At 46.4% G+C, this 26,955-nt stretch overlaps 1 long non-coding RNA gene across 1 annotated transcript in view; it reads left to right on the forward strand.

The window, feature by feature from the left end:
* LOC129380441 (uncharacterized) overlaps positions 1 to 19,335 on the forward strand; it is a 42,764-nt gene extending 23,429 nt beyond the window's left edge. Inside the window, exons 3-4 of the long non-coding RNA XR_008608466.2 lie at positions 7,589 to 7,613; positions 19,198 to 19,335. This is a non-coding gene — a long non-coding RNA (uncharacterized lncRNA). The remainder of the gene's footprint in view (positions 1 to 7,588; positions 7,614 to 19,197) is intronic.
* Positions 19,336 to 26,955: the final 7,620 nt, after the last annotated feature.

Genomic DNA, 26,955 nt, shown 5'->3' on the forward strand with positions numbered 1-26,955 from the left:
GAAAATAACCGGGAAGTTGTGCTACGTATTTATATATATATATATATATATATTTCTCAGCATCACGGCGACCATTGATCCTTGGGGCACGTATATAATAGCACAAATCGGTCATCTTGTAAGGATGCGCTAACTTCAGGATCGGTCCCCGAAATCGGCTAGAACCATAGCTGATACGGAACAGTGGTGGTAATTCGCTCATAAAACTTATGTTTTTAAAACTTGTATGAAGGGGAAAATTCGAAAAAAGAAATACCATAGCAAATATTGCTTTCGCTCAATTTTACAAATGTCTTGCAAATGCTGTGTACCACGCTTGTCAAGTTTTTCACGTTAAGCCATGTGGAATGTGAACTGAATGGTGCGTCAAAATAACGAAACAAACTAACATGATGCCGCACCTATGATACAAGAAAGCAGAGATGAATTCTCAGCTCACTTCACAGTTATTGAAGGTGCCACATGAGTTTAAGCATTTCAAAGGACAGCGTGCTACTTAGATGTAAAAAACAAAGTAGCATAATACGAAGTTTGACGAACCTATTCATAGCCTGGCCAGTGCACAGCGTAGACATCGAGGTGACAGCCACCGCTCCGACACTCAGACCAGGCAGCACGCGCGCTTTAGAGAGAAACAATATAAAAGAAGTACCAGTTGACGGAGTTCTGAGCAAAAGGGATAATTGAACCAACCAAACTAAGTGCCACATTCGGCCCCGGTTACCCTCGCTTCTACAAACCCTGCCAACAGACCATGCTGATGGCGTAGAGGCTGACCATATTTGATCTTCCTCGCAAGAGCGTAAGGTAATACTTCCATGGCACATACACTGATCGCATGGAACCAAAGCCTTGCACTCGCTGGCGAGGCTCCCGCCCTTCCTTCCTTCCAAGCACCCTCCATTATGTCGCCGAGGCGGCAAGCGAGGGCGCGGCATGAAAAAATTCACCGACCACTTACATACACTATAACGCGAAATTTGAGCGCAGCTTTGAAGACAACAGCCAACGGATAGAGCTATCGCTAACACTCGAGAAACTTCATACACATGCAGGTGCGTCGTGCGTGGAAGCATAACGTTTACCATTTGTTAGCAGTGACGGAAAAAATAATAAAGTTCGCCTGTCAATGTTTTTTATTACCATCCTATATATGCACGGTTTATAACAGGAACAGAAGGCTGCGAGTCGCGTTGCTGGCCCGGGTAATCTGTCTCGTGCGGCACACTGCGAACCGAGCGAAGTCTGGCGCGGCTGCCTCGCTCATCAGGATATCGCGAAAGGTTGGCCGTAGCTGACGTAGGGGCGCGATTCACAGCAGCCGGCGCAGACATACGTTCCCTAATGCAGCGCTCTGCTTCCATAATGGTATCAGCGGACGCCCTCGCCACCTGCCATCAGCGAACCGACGACGTCGCGCTACTCTGGCGCCATATCGTAGCGGTCGTTGCCGCAGAGCCCATCTTCTGCGGCACAGCGCTCTTCTCACAATTTCGCCATACCTTTCTGCTCCGCTTTCTGTATTATGGCACCACTGCACCCTCTTCATGCGCTTTCCTCCCTGCCCTCTTTTCTATGACCCCGTCTTTCATCCACCGCTGCGCTTAGAGTTCGCTCTTTCATTCTTCGCCGTGCTCTTTCGCTCAGTTACGCAAACGCCGATGCTCAGCGCATGACGGAAGCTTTAGAGCTGCGCCCTAAAACAAACAGTACTGGGGAAACATAGGGGGAGCTGAGAGGACTTCGTGGCGTGTGTACGTTGGTTGTAGATGCTCCTTGGCACATCGCCAGTCTGAGTGGTAGCTGCTTGCGATATAGCTTCAGCGCACACTTGGAGCTGACGCTGCAGGGGCTGACATGACGTAACACTGTGACGATAGGAGAAGACGAAGAGTATAAATCTGTGCCAATGTGGGCGAAGACCGGCTCCCGCTTTTGAAAAGTTTCCGGCCATTTATTGGAAGTTTACCGAATGAACCTTTATATCAACGGACGCATAAAGACGAGAGTTCCACCGACACCAAAGTTTTGCCGGTGGGTAAACTTTTCGCTTTTTTTATCAGTGTTTCTTGTTTGGCCCACAAGATTAGGCCTAACCCCGGCGTGGCGCCATTCTTCGTGGCCATCTGCGACCGAGAAAGGGGTTCCGGATTTACTCTAGCCGAAATGGAAGTGACCGTGGCAGGGGAGGAGGTACTTACGGAGCTATTTACGAAAGATTTGGGCTGACATACGCCCGTGGCTAGGCGCGCGGCCACCAAGGAGACCGGTGGCAGGAGCTTCGTCACCGATCCGGAAGGCGTTCTGCCTTAGGCTGAAGTGCCTGCCAGAGAGCCGCAAAGCGGAGATTGACAAAAGAGAAAATTACTTTTTTAGTGTCCCCCAAGGGAGACAGACACTAAGATCTCAATTCGTCGCCTCGGTGGGCTCGAAGGATCCAGGGTTGGAGTAGCAACCGCTGGCAGAGCAATAATGGGGGCGGCAGGGATTGAGGATGCCAAGGCCGAAGCTTTTAGGAGCTTCGGCAACCAGCGGAGCACGCTGGGAAGAGTTCGGTACGGGGCCAGGCAAGAATCCTCGGAGTAGGAGGTGATGTCAAGGTTGATCGAGAAGTATTTGCCTGTAGCCTCCAGTCTGGCGCCTCACGTCCTAGAACAGGGGAGCGTCACGAATCCGGGACCGGATTCGGAGTTTGGTACAGAAGAGATTCGGTGGGCCCTACACTATTGAAACAACTCCTCGGCCCCGGGTCTGCATATAGTTACAAACGAGGCATTCAGGAACTTGGACGACCAGTCGGAGGAGTAGCTGACGGACGTCATCAACCTGCTGTGGAATGACAGAAGTGTACCAGAGATGTGGAGGAGCGCCCTCCTCACTGCCAAGCCGGGCAAGTCCCCCAGTCTCGACAATCTCCGGCCAATTTAGCTCACTTGCATTGGCAAGGTGGCCGAACACGCAACCTTATACAGGGTCTCGCAATACCTGGACGACCGGAATATTTACCTGCAAAATATTATAGACTTTCGGGCAGTACTGTCAACCCAGGACGCCACGACACTGCTCAAAGATCGTTTACCGCAACACGACGGACACGAGAGCCATACTCGAATTAGACCTGGAGAAGGCCTTTGATAATGCTTCCTGCGAGTTTTTCTGGAACGAGATATCTATTCTCCGGTTGGGCAAGCACTTCCACGTCTACACGAGCTCGTTATTTGCGGACAGAGAAGCCCCTCTCAGGGCAGGAGACCTCGTTTAAAACCCGGTTAGGCTGGGTCGCAGAGGGACGCCACAAGGGTCTGTCATGTCCTCGACCTTCTTTTGCCTTGCCACGATCGGGCTGTCGAGAAGACTCTAAGTTGACGGCATTAATCGACAATCTTTGCAACGACGTCACCATTTGGCGCACCGGAAGCAGTGACGTACGGGGTGTGGCTGCGTTGCAGGAAGCGGTCGAGATCACGGAAGAATATCTCAAGCCGACAGGCCTTTGGTGTTCACGGTGGAAATCAGAACTTCTCCTTTAGAGGCTCAGGAAAAAGAGGCTCGAACCGAAGGGTTGGAAATTGTTAGACGACGTCGACACCATTTTACGGACGATTCAGGCCGGTATGATCCACAGGGTGGACTCCCTCCGGGTCCTGAGTATGACGATCGAGTCGAACGGCTCCAACCTGATGGTGTATGAACTAGCCAAGAAAACGGATAATGCCATCAGTCTCACATCGAGAGTTTCCAGCCGGCAGCAGGTTGTTGGATAGGATGATCTCATGAGACTGGTGCACGCCTTTGTAATGTGTCATTTTACCAATGTGGCTGCCATTATAATTGCCAAAGGTTGGCGACAGGCAAGTTCAACACATTGATCGGGAAGACTATCAAGAGGGCCCTCAGGCTCCCCATGTACACATGCTCGAAGAGAGTGACGTGTCTCAGCATGCACAACACTCTGGAAGAGATTGCGGAAGCACAGGGGAGGGCCCAGTACGCCAGGCTGTCCACCACCCAAGTGGACAGAAGCATCCTGTGGGAACGGGGGTTTCCTCCGGCGGAAATCAAGTCTCGTTTCTGCTGTCCCCTCGGGAACAGCAGTAACGCATCCTTGTCGTTCCAATGCCAAGTAGTGTTCATCCCGAACACAACGTTGGTCGTAGACGAGCTAGGGCCAGGGCTCTGTTGGTCGAGGCTCGGGAACGGGCGCAGGATTGCTGTGTTGTTCATGCTGCCCGGTCCCCTGACGGGATGGCATTCGTAGCTACAGGCAGCGATCACGATGGGAAAACCACGAACTCTATGACGGTTCGAACAAAGTCGACTGAGGTGGCGGAGCAGGTGGTGACAGCCCTGACCCTGTTGGACGACTGGATGACCATGATCTAGAGCCACTCCGTGACGGATGTCCAAGCGTTAGCCAAGGGCACAGGTTCGGAGCAGCTCCTGTGGTCCTGTGGAGCAGGTTCAGTTCAGGTTTAGGCACGTTCTAAGAATATCGGTCTGGGTTGCAGTTCAGTCACGGTAGAATTCTGGTTCGGGTGCGGAATGAGTTTGACACCTTCCTTCTAAATGCATTAAAGTGGCATTAGATACGTATGAATCAAGTAAAACTTTCGCACAGTTTGCTGAAAGAACTCGATCTACCACAAGATATACATTAAAACTGATTAGGAATATTTAATATGTGGTATGTACGTCAATATTTCCAGAAAGTCCGGTATTCATTATGTAGCGAAAAATGACGAAGGACATGCCTGAGAGCACTTATTGAAAACGGTTCACTTAACTTGAGCCAAAGTTTAAATTATGGAAATGCAGCGCTGCTGAAAAGAACCAAGGTTACGTTGTTTGCCGTCATTTGGGGATACTCATATCATTTCTTGCATTCCGTCCAATTCGATAATTAGTCTTAAATGATTAACAAGTTTTCTCAATTATGATAATTTGATGAAAAGTGTGAGTGAGAATACTAGAGCAAACTGAGAAAATCCCAATACACCTTTCTGTTGCTCAATACGTGCTGTATCAAAGTTTTTCCGAGGGCGAAAGAAGCCCGCGAATACACGCAAAGTACCTTATTTGTAAACTTTATTGAAGTCCTGAAGAGCTCGCCTCCGGGTAACCCACAATGAGCCGATGGTTTCACCATGATGGCACTGCCAGGCCGCGACCCACCGCTACATCATGGGTCTTCTGGACGGCCTGGAGTAGTAGATGCTCAAGAAAGTTGAAGGCAGATTCCCAGGAGGCCTTGGTTTGAACTGAAGAGGCCTCTAATGCTGGGCACAGCAAGAGCATGTGCTCAAATTTTCAAAAAATTTCACTGCAGATCAGTTGTATTTTAATTTATGGTTGCGTGTCCATGGCGCTGTGACAATAACAGTGGCAGTAATATTCATTACTTACGCAACAAAAGGATTCCATCTAATGTTCAGCATGCCACTAAACATCGTGTCCCTCTCTCCACTTATTTACAAACATATGTATTGTTTTACAAATCTTCTGTAGGAACTTCTGGTATGGGTAAATTAAAGCAACATGATTAGGCAACGTAGAGGTTTAGCTAGTTGTTGCTCCACTTGCTGTAGCGCACAAATATAGCAAAAAATGGAACTGAAGGGGAGTGTGTTGGGAGACAAGTTGGTAAGACATTGTCTAGAGCAGTGTAAGTTCCCAAAGCTGTGCTTGCCCTGCCTTCTTCTATTTCGGTGTTTCGTCGCTAGCGCAGTTTGTGTTCCCAAGGCTGCGTCCGTCCTGTCTTCTGCTAATTCGATGTCACGCCCCTAGCGCAGTTGACGTGCCCGAAAAAAGTGAGTAGCATTGACAAACGCCTGTCCATGTGGCCCGTACCAAGCCCTTCTGTTCCTTTTGTGCACAATACTAAGTCAGGGTGGATTGTAGCAATTGTGCGTGCTCCAAGTCACTGTTCGGAATATTTTCCATTTTGTATGACGTACCGTCTGTGGAGATGCTTCGTTTGTGTAAAGACAACGATACCAGTTTATCCGGCCAATTGTGTGGGTGATAGCGCAAGGCCTGAAAAGAATGGGCTCACACTGCAGCTATATGTTTGTTTACAGCCAATTTATACCGATTGTCGAATACTTCCCCTATTGCATGAAATACTTTCTAGTTCAATTATATTTCGTCTAGCTGCTATTGTCTGCAAAATCAGCTGGTCGTATGATTTTGCTTCTTCTATCCGCCTTGATTTAGGCAAGAAAAAAGCTTAAAATGCAAGGGGAACGTAGCAGGAAACAAACCAACCGTCCCCACATCCGCAAAAAGCATTCTAACCTATACATTACATTCAAATCAACGAACGAGCAAACAGCATTAAACGCTGACAAATGCGATAGCTTTTCATCGAGCTTTTTCTGTAATATTTGCAAAACTGTTGAATCGATGATGGTACTCTGTACTAAATGCTGGCGCACGTGCACTGTCACGCACTCTTCCTGGGCGTCACCACCATTCACATAACACGATGTGCGGGTTCGTAAAGAAATGTGGCAGATATTCGGCATTAGTAAAAGCCAACTGAGTGAAAGTCACTTATTAGATAGTCCCCTAGAGGGGTCTGTCTTACACGTGCTGCATATAAATGAAAGGCACTCCTGACTGCAGGCGCATTTTGCTATATGCTAGTACTGTATACAGATTGCAGATATCCTCTTACAGTTTTTAAAAATTTGTAGTGCCAAGAGAGAGTACACGGTTTTTTGGCTTAGTGCTTTTTCAGGTGTATCGAGGAGTGCGTAACTCGTAAACATTGCTTGAAGGAACTCTAAGAAATTAGAACAAATAGACCCTGGTCCCTGACGCCTTGATTTTTGCTTTCGCTTAATGAATTTTCGTTTGTTTTGGGCTATCTGTTATCTTTAAAATTTACAGCGTAAGTTTAAAATTAGTTTAAGTTGGTATATATGCCGAAATATTTACGTGCTATCCAAGGGTTTTTATATTATATGTATTTACACTGCATCGCCACCCACCGAATGGTCACAATTTCTACTTTCCTCCTAGAAAACGTCGGGCGAGGAAATGGCTACTGGCCTCTTGTCTCAAAGAACTGGCTTGCTGCGGCATGCCTATTGCTCACTTGTCCGCCACAGTATAAAAATCATGAGGTTTTACGTGCCAAAACTACAATATGATCATAAGGCACGCCGTAGAGGAGGACTCCGGAAATTTGGACTACCTGGGGCTCTTTAACATGCACATAAATCTAAGTACACGCGTGTTTTCGCATTTCACCCTCATCGAAATGAGGCCGCCGTGGCGGGGATACGATTCCGCGACCCCGGGCTGAGCAGCCCAACACCGTAGCCACTAAGCAGCCATGGCAGGCCTGCACCACACTATTGGGAACATAGTAGCCATTATATTTTCTATTGTAAAACTATAGAATTCATGACACAATTGTTCCCGCATTCTGCTAATGTTAACTTTCAGTGTTTGTAATTCTCTCTGGCGAATAGATATGCTAGAGTTTGTAATGCGTAATGAAATGCGTTCAATTAAACCTTAGCTATGCCACCTTTGTTTTGGCATTTTGCGGTCATTAACCTTTAACCCCTTTCGTTTTCAGATCTTCGAGTAGTTGTTTTGGGTTTGTAAGTTCATCTTATATCTTCCTTACTTATGTCGATGTTGTTTTGCTACACAATTTTTGAATATTCAACGAAATACACACATAGTGGTATTTGCATGCTATCATAACGATTAAAGGTTTTGGTCATTACTTTCTAGTACCCACAATTTGCAAACATCTTTATCTGATTGTCTTCCGATGACCTTGCTTAATAGAATGTTTATGAGAATTTAAAACATCAATGATGCAGTAGAAACACAATTTCATTTCGACTGAAACAAAGTAGGCGTTAGAGATTGAACACATAGTAGCACTCATGAGGAAACACAGTGAGCTAAGAATATTGGAAATAGTTTTCTTGAGACCACAAAAGAAAATTGTCTACTCAAGAAATTTAGTGCTGGTGATGGCGCATATCCTTATGTGCACCTTGTACGCGCATTCTTATATGTTTTGTAACATGTTAGCCAATTCATACTATCTTGAATGCATGATTACCATAGCATTGGAAACTATTTTAGGCTGTAAGCAAATAAACCCGTTATTATTTATATTGTCAGTTATTTTCATATTGGCTTGGGTTTCTCTCGTTTGTTATATGTGCAATATTCTTTTCTAATATTATTCAACCAGCACGCTAGTGCGCATTGGGAAAACACACACTGGATGTCACTCGCGAAACCACAGAGATGCGTTCAATACTGCCTAGAGGGACATCTGACGTCAAATATATGCATGCAAACTTGCTCTATGACATAAGCAGGAGGCCCGTATGCCAACAGCCTCACAAAGAGTAATGAAGAAACAATAGCATTTGTATATGAAGTGTACTTCCAAAGGTGCCACGAGGGCACATATGGGTGCAAGGTTGCCAACGTACAGAGGACACAACGTCATCAGAAATAATCTCCTACTTCTGATCATTGACGTGAAATGCTAGTTACTGCTAGATCACGGCCTTTCTAGCGCACTGACAAAATAACCACACCTGCTAAGGAATTTACTGTTAGTTGCGCGGTAGCCCAGTTTTGGTCATAGGATGTACGTTTTGCCCACCATTAATAGGATACTAAAGAGAAACATAAATTTAGTTTAGACGGACGATATATTCTTTAAAGACTATATTGACACGCATGCCTTAATACTTGATAAGTTGACCGCATATCACCGGTTGGCAAATGTTAAAAGTTATCGCTCAGCGCAAGACCCGCCTTTCGGTATCAGAAGTTTCTCAAATGTTATCGATGGTTCGATCTGCTGCGTAAGCTGCCGCCGAGCCTCGTGCAATCAAATACAGTGCGCGACGTGAATAGTGGTGTTTACAATTCGTACCTTGCGCAAGCACCAGTGTTTAAACTGGAAGGTGCATATCGGATGGTACCACAAATCTGTTTTCGATTATCTTTGACTGTGCCCGGCGTTATCGTTGTGCTTTGAGAGTACTACTCGCTTTCATAAGCACAGGTTGGCTCAATAGAAGTCAGTTGCAGGATACGCAACGTTTTCGCTCCATTGTTCTTTACCATTATCACAGCGTGACATCTCGTGGAAGTGCTTTGCATTCATGTACCGGACGTCCCAGCAAAGCCGCAAAGCAAGCCGTAAGCACGAGGACAATACCAATGTTGTCCTGGGCCGTAGTTCTAGCCTTAGGCTGTGAAACATGCTCCAGGATTATGGATTTCTTCTCGAGAAGACGAGGAACTGCACGGCCACTAGAGCTGCAGAAATGACAGCCCCAATGCCACTGGCACCGATCGTGCTGCAGTACACCAGGCAGCCATCGACACTTAGAACAGCGACGACATGCTGCGCAATGTCATTTTCTTATTGGAAAACGCCGCCAGGACGTGCTTCCAGAATCGAGAACTCGCCCTAATAATACGGGATCTTTTTTACAGTGGCTTCCAACAGATCTTCAAGGTCGTCGTGCTCAAAGAGCGAGCCCAAGCTCTGCTAGAAGCACGCATTAAACTAGCCAACGAGAACATCGTGATATTCACTGAGAAAATGACTGGCCTCTTCAGCCGAACCGATCCCGACATGCCTGCAGAGAAATGTTGTTTTCTTAGGCGTGGTGCAAAACAAGAATTCTTCATTGGACTGATGCACAACCCGTTCAAGTCCATAGCAGAATTTCTTACACAGGCCACAATATTTAAGACGCTGTAAATGCAAAATAGATAATACTGATACATGCACTTAATTATGCTTTTGACACCATTTCACCCACATTACACACCTCAATGTTATCGCTCAGCGCAAGACGTTCCTGCATGATTGGAACTTACTGGAACCTTATCGATAGTTCTATGCGTTTCAAATTGTCAAGGAAGCTGGTGTAATTTATATGCGCGAGGTGAATTGTGTAGTATTTTCTGGAAGACACCTGGGCACCAGCGATTACTCTGGAAACGTCGATGACTCATGTATAAAAGCCGACGCGATTGATCGAAAGAACAGCTTTCAATGCTTGCTGAATGTGTGTGCCGCTATCGTTGTGCTTCTGTTGTCACTTGTCTTTGTGGGCATAAGTTGGCCCAATTAAAAGTTAGTTTCGTCATTCACGGATTTGCTACTGCGTTCTCCACGGTCACTACAACGTGACAGTACAGTCGCCACTTGATGGCACATTGCGGTGAAGCTCAAATACTCTGTTCCAACGAGTTCTGGGAGAAAGAACAGTCTCATTGAAGACAAGGGCGCTAGCAGATGTTGTCCCCAGTGGATCGTGCGCAGCGGACCAGCGTTTTAAGAATGAAATGCTTTTGCGCTCCCGTTGTCGGCTACATTTAAGTGACCCTGAGCCAGAAGCCAGAGCCGTTATCCGGGCATGTTGCGAGAACAAAATGAGATCAACCGGGCAACCAGTAAAAAAAAAAAAAAATGCGGTTTCTGGCCCACATTACATTATATACGCTAGTTACTGCCGAAACAAGTTGCAAAAAAACTTACTTCCGATTTCTTTCTTATGTTTGTTCACAACATTACTCATGCTGCAACTTCTCGTACGCTGAAGATTTATTTGTCCTTTCTAATAATCCTGTTCAACAGGGAGATAAAGGGCACCATACAATTCATTCTGATTTCTTGGCGCTGAGACGGGGTTTCCTGTGTTCATTTGAACGCTAGTGTTCCGTGAGTTCTGCGCCGCGCGTGTTACGTTGCCTCGATAGTGGCGCCACGCTGCGTGGCGCCTCCTTCAGACGCTTTTCTTCTTGTAGCTGCGCAGTGCGCTCTGTCTCCTTGGCGTCTTTAGCTGCCTGTCATGCCGCCTTCAGCCTGTTCTCTTCTTCTAGCTCGGCAGCGTCCATATGGACAAGTGCACAGTATGGCGGGGTGCTCTGTTGTGGTGGTGTGCGTCGTAGCGAAATGCATTACATGCGTTTTAAGATTGTGGCTAATATCATCTCCAACCAATCTGTTTTGCCTGTTGCCATTTCATATTGCCATCTACTGTCGATAATGAAGACCCAGCAACTTCTTCCGAAACTAACATGGCGACCACCCATATGAAGACCCGCATGCCATCGGCGTCGCCTTCAAAGGAGGCACTGGCTCGCCTGCAGGCTAAAAAGCCACGGAGGTGTTTCACCACCGATGCGAGCCTCTGTGCGCTTCGAAAGGTTGAAGCAACGATTTGAAGTGGATGACCGCGATTCAGAACCTGAAGTGAGCGTACTGATCTTTAAACAGAAACTCCAGCCTTGTTCGACGGAGTTTTGGGCCAAACAACGATTTCATTAGGAGGCATGCCGTATTGGGAGGCATAGAGAGAATATGAGGCACGAAGTAGTGGAAATTTGGACCACCAGAGGTTTTCCAACGTGCCCACAAATCACGGGACATGGGTTTTTTTGGCTTTGGCCCCATCGAAATGTGGCCGCCGCGTTCGGGATTTGATTCTACTACGTCTTGCTTAGCAGCGCGACGCCCTAGCCACAAGCTACCGCGGCGGACGCTTATGCTGAATGATGCTGCGTGACAGTCAGGGCGTTGGCTGGTGTATGCCTCTCAGATTATTCTGCACACCATTCCCAATGTAGTGATGGCATTTTTTTTAACATTTTGCTCAGAGTGCCTTAGTCAGTATTACTAAATTTGTAATGACGAAGGTAGCACAAGCGTTACTGTGGCCGTATGGCTCCTGAAGTGTGGAAGACAAAGAGCAAAGGGCCGGTGTCGCTGTTCTTGCTCGCGCTGGCGCTTAGCTGGTACTGCTCGGCTGCTCTCCGCACTGGATCCGACGTGACTTGGAGTGCCGCTAACGACCAATACACCTCGTAGTATTTGGTGGAGGAGCGGGGGAACCCAACGCCTCGCTTTGTATCTCCGGAGCAGCATTCTCCCCGGCGCTACCACGAAGACAATGCCAGATGACGTCGGAGTGCGATCCACTTCGTCAAGTGGACCAGTCACCTGCGGTGCCGTTCATCAACGAGACCAAGCTGTGCTCAGTGGCACCGCTAATACTGACGTCGACTACTGGCTTTCGTGGTGCCAACAGGTAAGCAATCAATCACAGCAAATGGGACGAAAACCACGACGCCACGATTGCAATATAGAATTAGTTTAAGACTGCCCTCGTGGAGGTGTTGGGCCGTCTGGCCTTGCGAGAGCTTCGCGCCAAACAGTGCCTCGCTCAACTAGTGTAACAGCCGGGCGAGAATTTCACATGTAATATCGAGGACGCCATTGATCTCTTCAACCGAGTGAGCCAAATGATAGCTGGGGAAGAGAACTGTAAACAAAATCTAAAGTACATTAATGGCGACGCTTTTCAAATGCTCAAAGCTAAGAATCTTACTACCGTTGGTACCGTAGTCACCTACTGCCAAAGCTTCGAGGAATTACGCCAGCAGCGAGCGCTCGTCCACCAAACTGTTCCTCACGTGGCTTTAATTTCCAGCTTGCCCCAAATCAAAACCTTCATTCATGAAGAGTTGGCCTGCCAGCTATCTCTGTTCGCTCTCCCCTAGAAGCCTGTCCAAACTTCGTCGGTGTAATTCAACAATGTAATCGCGTATCGAAAGTCGTGGGGAGGTCACTCCAGGGTACTAACGATCTGGAGCGCTACCTATTGCCATGAGCCCTCTGGGAATGGTACCAACTGCAGTGGAGTAGCGGTTACCTTAGTGTTCTCGTCCGCTACCTCGCAGAAGCTTCCGGTCTGAATCACGAGCTCGACATGCCGATCTATACCTGGCCACCAAACCGATCTCCTAGACGTGCCTTTGTCCTGACAATTCCGGGCGGGGCCTCATTTGCTTCGGTGACCGTGGGCCCTCTGGGGATGGTACCAGCTGCGGTGAAGTAGCAGTTACCTTGGCGCTCTTGTTTGCTACCTGGCAGATGCTTCAGGCCTGAATCACGAGCTCGACTTTACGACTTATACCTGGCCACCAAACTGTTCTCAGTTCTCCCCAAATTGTGTCATTGATTCTGCAACAAAGAGACGCTCTCGAAGGAGCATCAAATTCTCAACGGAAATTCTTGACATACCTTACAATGTAGCTTAAGAGAAAGCTTTAGCTCGGGTGCTCCTATATATATACATGTAAAAGTAGAATTCGTTTTTCTCGGCAACCACTGCACCAAATTTGACGTGGTTTGTTGCATTTAAAAGGCAAACGTAGATTCTAGTGACTGTTTGTTTCGAATTCTTGATTTACGTCGTCTATACTTTATTAAAAATTGACAACGTCACAAATTTTCAGAAAGCAAAACTATCAAGTTTACAACTCTGTAACACAGCAAAAAAAAATGATATCGCAATTCTGTTAATTTTATCTGATAGCACATCTAAAGCGGACAAATTTTACATCTTACACATGAATCCCAAAAAATTATTATTATGTTATTACAAAATTTGAAGATCCCTCGTGAACAACATAACAAGTTCACGTAAGATGTAAAATAACATATCAAATTTGTCCGCTTTGAATGGTCTAATGGATGCCGTTTACAGAACCGCGATATCTCTTCTTGATGCAGAGCTATTAGTTTGTAAACTTCGTTCTTCTATTTTTTTCTAACTTCTGAATTTTTAAAATATTTTTAACAAATTTCAAGCCCTAAATCAAAATTCCGCTTCCTACAGTGACTAGAATTTAACTTTCTCTCTCAAATGCAACAAATTTCATTAAAATCTGTGTGGCCCGCCGAGCGGCGGCATCGACTGCGTGGAGCCCCCTCTCCCCTTTGCCGCGACTGCGGCGCGATCGAGACACACCAGCATCTGCTATGTGAGTGCCCCAACTTTTCGCTCGCGCGCGCGTCTCTTGCCCGTGTTTACCGTGGGCACGGCCTGCCGTGCGACACCGTGACTGAAGTCCTGGAGCCCTCGGGCTGCCCTTCACGACACAGGACACTACTACGTGCGCTCCTGACATTCGCCGAGGCTGTCGGCCTCGCCGACCGCCTTTAGCTCCATCGCATTTCCGCGGCGTGCTGCTGTTTCTGGTGCACTTTATCTCCCTCTACTTTCATTCCCTACCCCCTGTGCAGCGTGGTTGAGGTGTCCTCTGCTGAGAGACAGCTACTGCGCTGCACTTTACCCCAACCTTTCCTTCCCATCAACAAGAATCTCCTTCTCTCTCTCTCTCGGTCCAGGGGTTATCTCAGAAAAACGTTTTTGCTTTTTTACATGTATATGAATAGGCCGCGTCGCAGTTGGGCCCGAGCTAAAGCTTCCTCTTAAGTTCAATCGGAATTGACTCGTGCGAAGGCCACGACGACTGAGCGTGGAAGATGGCTTGCTGTAACCTGTTGTCTAATCCCAGACAGTGCTCGCATTGGTTTGTGGTGATGCAAGACGGGGCTTGAATGAAGCAGACGACTTCGTCCGTCCAATTTCCATCTTGCTGTAATGGGATTGGAAGGCGGGACGAAGCGTCTGCAAATTGATTTTCCAGTCCCTTCCTGTATTGCGCTGTGTAGTCACATCAGAAAAATCGCTTTCACACGGTGCTATACGAAGTGGTCGTCTACCAGTGCCTTGGCCTTAATGTAGAGGTACTAAAGTCTGGGGATTTTTGTGCAGTGTGAAACGATGCCCCCAAGCATGAGTGTGTCAATGCTCGATCGCTGAGACATATGGGAGAGCTTCGTGTTCTCCAACGGTGAACTTTCTGTATGAAGGATACAGAGTCCTTGAAGCAAACGCCAGTATCTAATGTGTGTCCGTGAACATGGTGAACAACAGCTCCGAATTCGCGTTATGATGCATCTGCGGTGAGAACGACTGGAAGTGATACATTGAACATCTGGAGTAATGGAGCGACGCTTTTATACCGCATCAGGACCGACTCCGCATACATCCCAGCTTGGTTATTCAAGACTGGGCTTCGCGCTTCCCCACTCTGTGTTTTCTGTGGTGACATTGGTGACATCGAACATTTCATTTGGCTATGCCCACAGTTTGACACAGAAAGAAAAGCGTTGGTCGACAACCTGCAAAAAAGCGGTCTCACTCACAGGACGTTCGAAGACGTTGTTTTCCCCGGAGGGCTCGCAGCATTCAGGAAGAGAGCGCAACGACTGCTGACAGCCTTCCTGCGAGACACGGGGCTCATCGACACCTGGTGACACACCCCTGATCTCAACTCGAAGGAGGATCAGGCGGAACAATTGCGGCTATGTATGCCAGGCTTACCCCGCCTGCTTCAACATCACCACCACCACCACCACCACCACTACCTAATGTAACAGAATCGAGCACCATCTTGACGTTTCAGAATCTGGCACCAACGTTCTCAGGTCAAACATAGGGTACTCTCTGGCGAAGAAGAGCCAGCATAGGGTCGACAATACCGGCTAAGTTAGGAATGAACTTGGTATAATAATGCACTAAACCAAAACGATCGAAGAGGGGCGGCATCTGCGGGATCAGAGCTGTTTTTAAAGTTTCCTGCGTTGTCTAAATTGTGAAATGTCGCCATTGAACCTTACTGTGTGGCCCAGAAATGAAAGATCATTTTTGCAACGTACACACTTCTCATTGAGCTTGAGCCCTCCTTTTATGCGCCTTAGAACAATCGTAAAGTTTGCCAAGTAGACTTTTTGAATTTTCCCAGAAGCAGTAATGTTATCTATGTAAAACAAAACACCAGAGCATTGTTTTGAAATTTGAGACATTAGTCGTTGGAAGGCTGGGAGAGCGAAGCCGATCTCAAACATGTGTTAAACCGTTAAAGTCCTTTGTGTATTTATAAAGGCTGCCAAATCACCACTTTGTCGATGGAGCGACACCTGATGATAAGCGCGTGCCGTATCTAACTTGTGCGAGTGTCCTGCTTCTACAAGGCTGTCCAGAAGTTCTTCGTTATAGGGGAGTGGATAACTGTAAAGAAGAACGGTTTTGCTCGCTTCTCAATGGTCGACACACAGGCAAATACTACAATAATTTATTTTTACGATTATAGAGGAGACCCATTCCGGTACGTGGTCTGGTTCAATCACACCTGTCTCTTTCAGCCGACGAATGTCCTCTGCAACTAAAGGTCGTAAAGACAATAGTAGGCGGCGAAGTTTAGGCGTAGTGGGTTTGGCAATTATACGCGTTTTCATGTGGTTGAGGAAATTCTTAGCTATACCAAAGACAATGGAACTCTTCCCTTAAGAGGCTGGGAAGTCGCGTATAAAACGGAAGAGGTCTTTTAGACCATCATGTTCTTAGCTGCAAAAACAATTGTCTGTCCCAAAAGCGATCTGTTTTGAGGGCAGAATATAAGTGGCCGGACGGCTCGTAACTTTCCGTGTGTTGTGTTCTTGCCGCGCAGGCTGCGTTGAAGCAATATACAGCATGACGATCATTTCGCTCGCTGCTACTGCCACGCTTCCTGACGCCAGCGTTTTGACAGCGAGTGTGCGCGGTCATCGAGTGTGAACTGTGAACATGTGCGAGCTGACATCATGCTTGCTAATTTAGCTACTAAGCGAGTGTTTAGAAGTGTACAGGGTCATTAAAAGTAATATAGTTACTTCTTATGACTGCCTACTAATTTGCTATTATAATAGATGCCTCGTCTTTCGGGCGAAACAGCAACTTTTTTGTATCGGACTAGGGTTCTGCCCCCTATTACCGGATGCACACAGCTTGCACACACGAAAGCCTTCATATACAATATCAAGACACTTTTGTGGGGCATGGCAGAACGACAAGAAAATGACGTTCCCTACGACATGGACTAGTGTCTGAACTAAACCGCAAATAGAAGAGCAGTGGTCCGGTTAGGACTGCGAGTTTGAAATACATCTTTGATTTCTAAGCCTTGTCAAATATCCTAAAAACACACCTTATTTGCTTGCACTACGCCTCATATCGGGCATAGATCATATTCTCTAATAATTAGCATAACCAAGTTGGCAATCTAACTGGGCGGAATGGTTGGGGAAGAAGGGTGCCTTATTCAGCTTCAAAATTCAGCTGCTTAAAGGCAGCATGCTAGTGCAGACCGAAAGATATCACCGATTGGAGTGCTTGCAGTGCTTCCCGCATGTTCTCAATGGTACCACAGGCATCCTTCTCAAGGAAGACTGTAGCGTTGCTTTGTTACTTAATCCTGCATTTATCAAAAATATTCAGAGAACTTACTTCACTCGCCAGTCAATGGCAGAAGCAACAGGGATACCTCTGGCATGCTCAGCTCATTGATTACGCAGGTGACCAAAATGGTCAAATTTACTGAGTACACTTGTTTTAGAATACATTGGGGTTTTCGGGGTGCCTTTATTGTCGGCCTGAGTTCCAGGTCAAGGTGGGACTCGCCACGTCGCCATTGCCTGTTGCCTAAGACTTGAGGTGATGAGTACTTTTTTTGGACTGTCCTTCACTTCATATGGAGTATGAAAAAAAAATTTCTGTCACGCACTACAGTGTCTCGGCTCTCATATGCTAGGCTTTGCTGAATTCCTGTTCCCCACGCAGAAACACCATGATAGGCTAGGGTGCATGTCACGGTGTTTATGCGTGGTGAGCGGGAATTCAGGAAAGATGGGGTCTGACTACTCCTGATTTCTTTTTATTACTAGCACTTGGTAGATTCACTTCAGGGCGTAATGTCGGGCATTGGGGGGGTGGGCGGGGGTGAGGGTCGGAGTTAGGCGCACCGCACTGTGCCATGCGCAGTTTGGATCAGTCTCCTAGAGTGTGTGCTGGGCCGTGTAACGTAAAACTATTCCGAACTACAACTCTGCAGAGAGCTGGCAGGAAAATCTTGCGTACGTTTTGACAGTGCAAGGTTTTGGTTTAATGCCACAGACACAGAAATATTGTGCGTGAAGAATCAGGGCCGGTATTCAAAAATTGTTCTTACGCCAAAAATGTTCGTGCGAGCCAACAGTGATGTAGGACATATTTTTAGCGAAGGCAATCAGCCACTGAAAAACAGCACTTCGATTAAACATTTTGGGGAATTCGGCCCCAGTTCTCGCCAGCAGCTCCGAGTAGCCAGTCCAAGAGCGAACGGCGGCTAGTCACCTTATCTTTCTTTCGGCAAGTAACAGCTTCCGGTTTATTTAAAAATTGAAAGGCAGTTGTCTGGGCACATTAGTCATCTCTAGTGTTTACACATCAATTTGCGTGGTAAGTTTCTCGTGCTTTCGTGACATTGCATGTGAAACAGGCGAAGCGGGCACAGCCGCATAAATTTTGGCCAGTCGCCACGGGCCAAGAAAGGTGGAACATCGGAAATAACTTTTTTCTCACGGTCGGCCTTAGGCAAAATCAGTGTGTATACGTCGTATCAGATCACAAGATTGCGCTGTTTTCTAGATGTCGCGTGACAGACAGGCGAAATAGCATGGTTCGAAAAAGGTTCAGAAAGTTAGTGAGGCTAGTGGCAAAAATTCCATACAAACATATTGGAATAGCTTTCCGTTAAAGGCACCCCTACTTCGTCTTGCTGTCGCGTCCTTAACGCGTCCTATTGCGGCGCTTCAGAACGGTGACGAACATTCCTGAGGGAAGGCGCCCAGCTAGTCCTAGCAAGCTAGATCCGTGTGCTGCCTACAACATTCTCCTGCTCCTTCAGCTGTCAAAGTGATATGTAAAGAATGCCTTGAGCATCTGCATATCTATATTATGGGCAGCGAACTCATTTATTGCATTTTAGGGTCTTGTTAATCACGCTGGTGTATTGTTTGCCACAATGTGCTTTGTGGTGAGGGCGTATTATAATACAGTATTCTAATTACATGGCTAGCTGCTTGAATTTTTAGTGTGCGAAAGACTCTCGTCTCCTAGCAAGTTATTTGCGGCAAGACCTTCTCTGGCCTCCATTCGTGCTGCTCTAATAAAAAACGTATTTTTCTCAAAACAGACCTTAAGCCCGCGTTAGCGAGTGTGAAAGTCGGGTACTAAATATGTTTTAAGAAACAGGACATGTGACTTCAATATAGTGGCTTTCCTTCACCTTTCTACAGTTAAGCAAGAAACCAGATTCATTTGCTTTGCCTCCCTTCTTTGTTTTTTTATTAGCAAAGGTAAGAAAACAAGTATCGAGAGTGTCATGGAAATAGCTGCAATAGTTGCTTTGGAAGCAATAAGTCAAAAAGGGTAGAGCACTCATTGTGAAAGTAAACTTCATGTACTGAAATTTTTACAGTGCGGCGGATCGCATGGGCCGTGTCCCGCTGGTTGTGTGTGTAGAGGGAGTACAGCCGGAGAAGGAACTTGCCAGCCATCTACGAAAGGTTAAACATCCTCTGGCGTTCTCAATTAATAAAGCTATGAGGAATCTCAGGTCAACGTGTCTACTTTTTGATTCGTTGTAATTTCACACGTGTGCGTCTTACTGCGAACGCAATGACAGACAATGGTATTACTGATATCCTTGTGATGTCAGTATACATTGTGATTTGCATATTGCTTTTGTTTCTCTGCTGACCAATTTTCACCGGCTAACCCCTGCTCTAAAGTTATTCTTCGATGCAAGACTTGGCTACTCTTACCGGGTCTTTCTCAAAGGGTTTAGCCAATTCTAAACGAAAGCTTTTTTTGTCTAATCAGTCTCTGTGCGCAAGTGAATGTTTGTGTGCATTCATTAACTTATGCGAGCACCAGCGATTGAGCTTAAACGTACGATAAGTCATGAATACTACTACTACTACTACTACTACTATTAATAATAATAATAATAATAATAATAATAATAATAATAATGAATATATTATTGAAATAGAATTGTAAATATATACATTTTTACTTTTGCTTCCCTAATGAGCACAAATCATGTTGGATGCTTTTCTGGGTCTATTGCCGGCTTGTATAATAATGGACCCCATACTCAGAGGCAAGTACAAATCATTCTTAGGTAAACAAGAAAAAAAAATGAAAGACAAATTAGCAGGACACATAAGTAAAGTGTAGTGTAGCGTGGACATCATAAAAGAAAACGCACAATAAATGGCATTAGAAAACGTACATTTTTTAACAGAATATGGAAGACAAAGAATTCAGACAATGTATGGTGTCACAAAACGCATTGGGTAAATAGCGAACGATTGTGCTTACGTTGATCTTTTTCAATTCTTACCTTTTTTTATCGTGGCACATTTTCGACCTATAGAGCACGAAATTTTAGACGACCAGTTTGCTATCATCGGCTTTCGTACCATTACTACAACAGCATTACACACACACACGTATACATATATATATATATATATATATATATATAAGAGAGAGAGTTCGGACTTTGAACGTTGCCATTTATACATGGGCAGCGTTCAACGCCCGAATTCTATAGTGAATGAAGCTAGCTTAGCAGGACTTCTTATGCAACAACCAAGCATTGTTTGGGATATCAATGGCCTTAGTTAGGTTAGAAGAACTCATGAGGGTTATGCGGGGCTGACTAACGGCTACGGCCTCTGCAGTAGACGACACCCAGATAAAAAGCAGTATGGAGCAGAATTGATCATCCATAAGGGCATGGCGGGCAGCATGTCTTTATGAGAGGGCAGCAGTAGTCGTAATAAACTTAAGGGGTATATAATAAAGGTAGTACACGCCTATGCTCTAGCCTCCAGTCATGATGATGATGAAATAGATAAGTTTTGTAAAGAATTGAACTAGCGATGGAAAAGTGCAAACTAAGTATACTGTAGTTATTGGCGAATTCAATGCAAAAGTTGGAAAAAGAATAGGCGCATGAACAAGCAAGTGGCAACTATGGAGTCAATCCTAAGAACGCTAGAGGATGCATGCTGGTAGAGTTGACAGAAAGGAATAAGCTACGAAAAATGAACACCATTTTTAGGAAGGGTAGGAAAATAATTTCGACCTCGAAATGCCCTAATGGTGAAACAAGAAATGAAATAGGGTTTATCCTTTCTGCAGATCCCAGCATAATGCAGGATGCTCGGTGGAGTGGGAGATGCTCCGTAGAGTGGATCTAGCGGCAGAGCTGCTCCTAATCCGCCAATCAAAGATGCGGGAGGCACTCTCAGTCTCCCAATCAGATACACTTCCTCTGCAAGGAGCAGAAATACTACTACCAAAAGTGCTCTGAATGTGTCACTGGAATTCATCATAAAGCGCTTTAACTTCTAGATTTTCTAGATACGCGCCCTGGTTAGCCTCGATCAATTGAAAGGAGTGTGGCGGAAGTGGTGTTTTCGAGAAAGAGCACTGGGACTGGCGTACTGGAACTTCAACGTTGCCATAGCTGCAGCGCTCCTGATGATTCTGCTGCTGCTCTCGACCTCTGAAAAGTGAGATAAGATTTTTTGGCCAGTGTCTTTATCAAAGCACACTACAGACGCGAGACAGGCTGACTTTGGAGTGTGGTCTGTAAGTATGAAAGTCGCGTTTTGGGTCTGCGTGTGCGAGTGTCAGCCATCAACTGAGGCACTCCAATAATCACGGTGCCGGTCTACGTCATTTTCTTCAACGCGCCACGCAAAAAACGCGAGCGCGTCTGATTCACTAAAAGTGTTACAGAAATTTCGTAGGCTTCATTCTGAAGCATGTGTCAGCAGCACACGCTTCCGGTGGCTCGTAGCAATGCAAGTTAAACGCTTGGGGCTTTCTGCTCCGGGGAGCTGATTGGAAGCGCAAAGAATGATGGCACATCAACTGCATGCACTGGCGCCTTCTAATTCTTTCTTGTCTACATGATACAAGCGCATTTTTCTTGTTGTCGTCGTCATCGTCGTCGTCCGCTTCCGTAATTATTTAAGTGTATGTATGCTACATGCCATGCCATGCCATATCACATACGGTATATGCGAGTTACATTACAACACCACTCTAACACCAAATTGCTCGCACCAGTCACTACCTCAATTCTACCTCAGGATTTTGAGAATGGCAGTCCATAATCAAATGCCGTGAGACGAACCACCAACAGCACATGACTTTTATGTTAAATCTTCTGAGACCTAAATGTTAGGAGTCACAAGCACTGAAAGAACAAACACCTGACAAATAATGCGCATTTATTAGCCAGGCTGTGCGCTACCTCCGGGATCGCCAAGGAGACAGCTTTGAAACCTACCCAGTACAGAAAAGTGGCGTCTAATTCGGTATGAAAGATACTGGCTTTCATTATTTTTCTTTATTGCTAGTGTTGCACTACTTACACATGCAAATGTTCACCAGCGGTCAGGCACAAATAATGATGGTAAAGGAACGGCATGATGTACATTACGTTAGCAATTAAAATTTAAATATTGCCATTTAAATTTCCTTTACTATAGCGATGACCATATAAAGATAATAGAATGTGAAGCCAAGGAAAGCATCGGGGAAATTAACTGGGATTGAAAATTGTAACGTAGAAAATAATGAATTTGGCTGTTTATGTTTTACTAGATATAGTGATGGCGAAATGTAAAGCGTATGTACCTACCACCCCAAACGCCTGTTCTCAGCTCATGGCATAGCAGTGGTATTCCCTTAACTTCAGAAAGAATCGCAGCAACCTCATACAGTATCTACAAACATACATCTATCTACCAGACATCATATTTCCTCTGGAACGCCGCACCCTTCCTAGTATACATGGATATGCAGTATATGCTGTACATAAAGATCGCAATCAGAACGACCTCGTGGCTACGCTAGTCATTCGTGTACATGCGGTGGTCGACTTTGCATTGCATCACCAAGGCATTCCGCATGTGCAGCTTGAATTTCTTCCCAGTAGCGCCTGAAAGCACAACACACAACCTCTACGCCTGCTTAATGTCTAGAACCGCCACCTAGAACGTCATGCACGTTTCGACAAATTGTTTAAAGTAAGGAGGTGTATAAGCAGAGCCAAAATTATTGCGGATGATTTAAACGTCCCTCAGTTCACTTGGAGATATTCTCATGACACACCCAAAGGCTGCAAGCTCGGCACCTTGATATAGCAGCACAATCTCACTCTACTTACTGATCCATTGGCACCAACTCGTCTTGGCACAAGCGTTTCTCAGAACACGTGCCCAGTTCCTAACCTTTAGAATGGCCGTTACTCCTTAACCTGGCACACGTTTGACGAGCACTAAGCTAGTGGTCACTCAATAATTGCTACTCTAATTAATGCGACATACTGTGGGGGAGGCCAGCCAGATCAGACTAACAAACTGGCCTGCCTTCCGCTCATCCTCTTGCCCCACTTCCGCAGCCGACACGCTCATCGACTGAGTGCATACATTCCAAACCCGGCTAGATCTTTACACACATGCCCTCACCACAACACCGGATGCACCAGACATAGATGCGTACCTTGTACAATTATGGAAAGCACACCGTAGCTTAACCAAATGATGGCGCCACCTGTGTCATAGCAGGAAGCTGAGGCTGCACATCGCAGAGCTCTCTGCTGAGGCAGTCCGTTACGCTGAGAGCCTTACCAGTCAGAACTGGCACTCACTTTATGAGAAACTACAGGGCAATTTCAGTACTTTGCGTACTTGGTCTCTACTATGCTACCTAAAAGAGGCCGGCCAAGCAAAATGAGAGAAATTGAGAAGCATTTGAAAACTTCTCTACACAGCTAACATTCCAGACTCCAAATGCCTTGCACTGTTACGACAGCGTTATCTCCCACCACTAGACACACCACGTTACGCGGACTAAGCCGGTCCTTCCAACTTACTGGCTGATCTTAACGCGCCTATAACTATCACTGAGATTCACGCAGTGCTTACCGAAATTCGCCGTAACACATCACCTTGTCCTGACTGGATCTAGTATTTGCTACCTTACTGATTCTCACACCAATCAGCTTCCGACTTGCATGAATGTGGTATGTAAATCTGGTATGTTGCCAAAAGAGTGTAAAGAGGCCATAGTCCGTCTGATTCCGAAGACAGAAAACCTTTCTCCTTAGAGAGTATGCGCCCGATTTCTCTCAACTTGTGCCTTGGAAAAATGATCTAGAGGTACTGAAGGAGTTAAAATTGAAAGCAAAAGATGTCGCGAGAGAAAAGGCCAACGCTAATGATAAGCCAGTCGCCTGTATTCCATATATGCACACCATGTCTCACCGCATAAAAGAAAGGTGGGTCGTCCTCTCGTCCTCTCGTCAAAAAAACACATTGGGCCGCATCTGTATAGCAATAGAAATAAAGGCTGAAGGTAATACCCAGAAGTCGGGTGATTGTGACGTCAAACACCATGACGGTCTGGTTGACTGTGGAAAGGGTGTAGTGCATCACATTCCCCTGTCCTGCGGGAAGTGGTACGTTCGCTAAACAAGACGATGTTTGGATAACCGATAGTGAACCACAGAGCTTCTTTGAAAGGGCAGCCGTCATCTAATATGTGCCTACGTTGCAAACAAAGTGCAAACCGCTGCTAAAAGAAATCAGGTTGCTATCAAGACATAAAGATATACTGTGAGGGAGATTGCTGAAGCATTCTTTATCCACATGTCCGCTGACATGTGCATCGCGAGGCCATTGTTGAGTCTGCAAGAGGTAGAAATTGAATGTTTACCCACTAATCTTTACGCTATACCACATGTGTTTATGCCAGGGTATATATTTTGCCTGTTTTCCAGAATAAACCATTGTTGCTAGTCTGCGCTCGCCCATGTTTTCTATCTCGTCCCTGTTCGTATGCGCCATTCTGCCCTGAGTGCTTGAGAAAATTGCGTAGCTCTGTCTACAGAAATTCTTTCTGACGCATCCACATTTTCCGACACTCTTTATGCTTATTGTGGCGGCATATCTACACAGGATATAAAGCTCCACCTGACACACGACGTCATAGACTTACCATGTCCTACACAACACCGCGCCGTATTCGCAATAGACCGCAAGGCGGCGTTTGATAATCTCTCCGACCATTTGATCCTGGAACAGTTAGCAGCAACTGGCTGCGACGCGAACGTGTATAACTATATCAGAAAGTTTCTTCGTGATCAATATTCCAGCCATGCCATCGGTGATCTCCGCTCCCCTACTGAACCTGTATCAAACCGCGGAACTCCACGCGGCTGCATTCAATCTCCGCTCCTATTAAACCTTGCCATGGAAGGTCTCCCTCCACTCCTGTATCAGATCTAGGACGCTCGTCATGCGTTCTACGCAGACGATACCACAGTATGAGTTGCGACAACCTCCCTCGGACACATTGAAACCCAGCTACAGGAAGCAGCTACTACCATCGAGCAATAGGTCCGGCGTGGAGATGCCACATATTCCCCTGCCAAGTCGGAGCTGCTCATCGTCACAAAACAGGCTCTCGGACAGACAGACAGATGAACTTGTCCTTTAATATCACATTAGATGCGAAACCTGTTCCACATATATTGGTCATAAAGGTGCTTGGTTTCACTTTACAAGCCAACGCCAAAAAAACACATACCCTTGGTCAACTCACCACCCAAAGTAACCAAATCATTCATATGCTTCGGCGGGTTTCTAAGCGCCGACATGCTTTTAAGGAGGTTGATGCTTTACACCTTCTGCAGGCTTTGGTACACACACACCAACTATACCCCCGACCTTATCACAACCTCGCTCGCACTGAACGTTAACTTGTGTGTATCCTACTGAGGAAAGCGCAGAATCTTGCACTTGGTTTTCCTATGCACACGGCTACTCTCACGCTTGAGCGACTTGGGGTGACTAACACTCTAGGCGGACTTATAGAAGCCCACCGGGCGGCCCAGCTGACGCGCCCACGTTTAACCACCCAGGGACGGAGTCTTCTAGTTCACTTGGTTAACCTCCAAGTGCTGCTGTCTTTACATACACGACCATTTCCCTTGCAGTGCGTTCCAAGCTTACGGTATCTCCTATTCCCCGCCATATGCACACTACACACCATACTGCCCGCGGGGCCATCGGTCATGTTATTTGCTGCGCTAATATCCCGTGGGCTGCAGCGCGGTGCGTGCGCTCTTCACTGACGCCAGCTGACCGCATGAACAAGGGGAGGTCACGGCAGTAATGGACTCAGATCTCATTGCCCCCGTATTCGTAGCCTCGAAACGTAAATTATCGAATATCTCCCTACTAGAAGAATGTGCAATTGTTAGGGTATTCCTTTCCACCTCTTCTCTCCCTCCTTCAAACCCCAATCATATTCTCAGAGACTCCCAAGCAGCTTGTCAGCGTTTTCAACACTTTGCTTCTAGCAACACGTCCGTACTCAAATCCTTCCTATCATCCATCTCACACTTTTTTCGGTCCGTCTCGTTGTCTGGGCACGCAGCAATCTTCGCTAATTAGCGAGCTCATGCGCTGGCCCAAGAACTCTCATACCGAGACGCTGAAGAATTGCTCTGTCATCATCCCACGCATCCCAACTTGTTGAAACACGCCTAACTCGGCAAGCAACCTACACGTCATCCTTCCCTTATCGCCGAGAGGATGTCTCTTGGCGACAACTACATACAAATTCTTTCCCGACGCCCTTTTCTACTCCTACCTCTACCCCTCCCGTGGTCAAGCTCAATGGCCGCACTGCGATGAGCTCCCCACTCTACTGCATATGCTCTAGCTTTGCAAGGACATCCCCAACATCCCTCCATTTCCGAAACGCACCCGCACCTTCCGAGAGGAGCGACTGATCGACACGAGGGCGACTAGCCAGAAATGGGTGGTACACTCTGCCGAGCCGGCGCCTGCTGCCTCTGATGTCCCGGACTGAGGCCTCCACCATCGAGGCACAACTTGTTTCCACCATGTTGCAATAAAGCTTATTCAATCGATCAAGACCCTTATGAGTTTGTTGTGGGCAGGCCAATGCGTTGAGACACTTGGCACGTCTCAATTTGGCTACCTCGACAAGCTGAACCATTGCAATTGACAATGACAATGACAATGACGTTTATTTGCATCAGTACATGACGCGAGGGGCGTGTAGAAAAAGCTGCCACATGGACAGCTTGACGAAGCCGCAGGCCCCCGCATTGGCG

The sequence above is a fragment of the Dermacentor andersoni genome, chromosome 3 (assembly GCF_023375885.2).
Source record: "Dermacentor andersoni chromosome 3, qqDerAnde1_hic_scaffold, whole genome shotgun sequence".
Classification (NCBI taxonomy): domain Eukaryota; kingdom Metazoa; phylum Arthropoda; class Arachnida; order Ixodida; family Ixodidae; genus Dermacentor; species Dermacentor andersoni.